This window comes from Armigeres subalbatus, chromosome 3 (genome assembly GCF_024139115.2).
Source record: "Armigeres subalbatus isolate Guangzhou_Male chromosome 3, GZ_Asu_2, whole genome shotgun sequence".
NCBI classification, from domain to species: domain Eukaryota; kingdom Metazoa; phylum Arthropoda; class Insecta; order Diptera; family Culicidae; genus Armigeres; species Armigeres subalbatus.
The window spans coordinates 149,645,637-149,647,985 of NC_085141.1; the positions used below are offsets into that span (position 1 = coordinate 149,645,637).

The 2,349-nt window shown below is 38.8% G+C and overlaps 1 long non-coding RNA gene across 1 annotated transcript; it reads left to right on the plus strand.

Annotated features, from left to right (window-relative positions):
- Nucleotides 1–475: 475 nt before the first annotated feature.
- Nucleotides 476–1,983, plus strand: LOC134220527 (uncharacterized). Its single transcript, XR_009981941.1, has 4 exons — nucleotides 476–891; nucleotides 954–1,160; nucleotides 1,222–1,515; nucleotides 1,578–1,983. It is a non-coding gene; the product is annotated as an uncharacterized LOC134220527 (long non-coding RNA).
- The last annotated feature ends 366 nt before the right edge of the window (nucleotides 1,984–2,349 follow it).

Genomic DNA, 2,349 nt, shown 5'->3' on the forward strand with positions numbered 1-2,349 from the left:
TGTACTAGCACGGAGCAAGTGTGATATATTTGTGTCTTGTAAAATAATAATGACTTAACCAATAAATATGGAAATTGTTTCATTAAAAAAATCATAAAAAACGGTATTATTATTCTTTGTAAATTACAGTTAATTGCTAATGTTTTGGAGTTCGTAAAAAAAAACTAAGGTACCAATTCTGACATCTTCCATAAAACCAATCCATATCAATTTAACGTGTTTTCCATTTTTGTTCTTCGTGTGATTCCAATGTATCGAACGTTTAGATTTTTGACATTTGAAACTGGAATTACACGTTATTCTGGTATGTTGCTCAACTAGTGAAAATTCATGTGTGGAACTAGTGGCATGGGCGTGTATAATGCTTTCAGTGTAGTGTAACTGCTGAATTTATATTTCTAAAATTACCCAATTGTAACCCTCTATTTACTACTCGCTAATAAACGTGTACCCCCTGTCAGTTAATCAAAACAAACCTACGAAACACACGTGTTTTCTTTTCGCTCTGCAAATTCCCATACACGCTTAGATCAGTTTACCTATTTATGGGTACTTTAATCACCCATATTTGGGTACTGCAAAAATCACTCGTATTATGAGTGAAATGTACTGAGAAAATCAGTCAGTTTCACTCAAATTATTTGTTATATGACTTTACCAATATATGGGTAAACTAATTAACTCATATTTGGATGAAAAAATAAACATTTGCACCAGAACCACGATCAGACCAACAGATCAGTTTTGGGAAGTTGGTGATAAAAATTGTAACTGTCAAAGTTTCATCAGTTGAAATCATAATTAGCTTCACATTAGCGCCTGTATAATCACCTCTCAGCCGTTAACGGATACCCATCGAATTAATAGCCGATGTATGCACCCGGTCAATAGGTGAGTTGAAATAAAGATCCGCTCCTCTAACATTCATGACATTTCCTTCGTCACCCTAATAGGAACAGCATAAGCCGATGCACCCTTGTAAGGACTGCGCTGCTCGCTTTTCAAGGATTTCCGCTGGTGGAACCTCCGTTGTCGGTCGTGACAGAACTGACAAAAATCCGGCTTGCGTGTAGCCGACGGCCGGAAATGAAATACCAGCACTCGGTACTCAAAGTGAAGTTCCGATTATTATTGTGATCAGGAGATTCCCTAACATAGCGGTAAGTGATGCTGGAAGCATATGATTTTTGCTATGATAATTGACCTAATTGCATGTTTCAGGAAATCGATGGCCGCAGCAGAGACTATTTCAAGCAGAAACTTCTACGACTGGTAGCTGCATTTCGGGCGGCTATGAGGACCCCAGCAGCAGTGTAAAACCCATATTGAAACACATCCTATTCCACCCGGTCTTTTAATAACCCAGCGAATCAATAAACTGTGATGGCACCAGCGGAGAATTTGAACAAACGACAACCTGAGGCTTACATAGAACGCGGTGAGCATTCCTCCTTTCGAACCACAATGGGGAATCCGTCGAATCAGCAGCCACCGTATACACAGTTCCAAATTCAGGTAAGTTTCAATTATCCGCATCTCTACAATGGAAATAATGAATCCCTCCTCCCTGTTAACAGCTGGAAACTGTGGTCATATCGTCATCAACATAGGGTTTGGTACTACAAAGTGTTCAACGAGATGGAGACCCGATTCGCCCACGCAGCAAGCAGGAATATCCGGCGACATGTCGACAGCACCAGCTGTTACTTATTTCACCATAAGCAACTCCAACTATTCTCGATTTTAAAAGTGGTAGGGTAAAAGACCCAATAGTGGAGGAACTAAGCATGTTCCACTACTATTTGTTGGTTCACACCAAGCCTATACTTCATTTCACTTACCTCAAGGGTGCACATGGAAGATTATTAATTATATTTAATGCGAAAGGGGTTCAGATTGCAGTAGCATCCATCATTGTTACCTAAAATGGTACCTCCAATTATTGGTGCAGTGTTCCAATAGTTGCGGTATTTTTTTAATTCGTGTTCCTATAGTTGCGAATCCCATTGTTTACATATGGGACTCGCAACTATAGGAACACTACCGCAACTATTGGTGCAAAGCAGAGAAAAGGAAAAGGTATTTCAGTGATACTTTACCAATTTTGATGCAATTCTCAACCTGTTTTCCTGTATTTCGTGTAATGACAGGTCAACAAATTGATAGACTATATGGGTTGCTGCGTTTAATACGTAGATTGTGTAAAAACAACACTACCGCAACTATAGGAGCACCCACGACTATCGGAACTTTTACCCTACGACAATATTTCGTTTTGATTGAATAGAGGCTTTAATGATGTACCTATTTTTAACTATGATTAAAGTTTTCTTGATAATAAACTGAAAT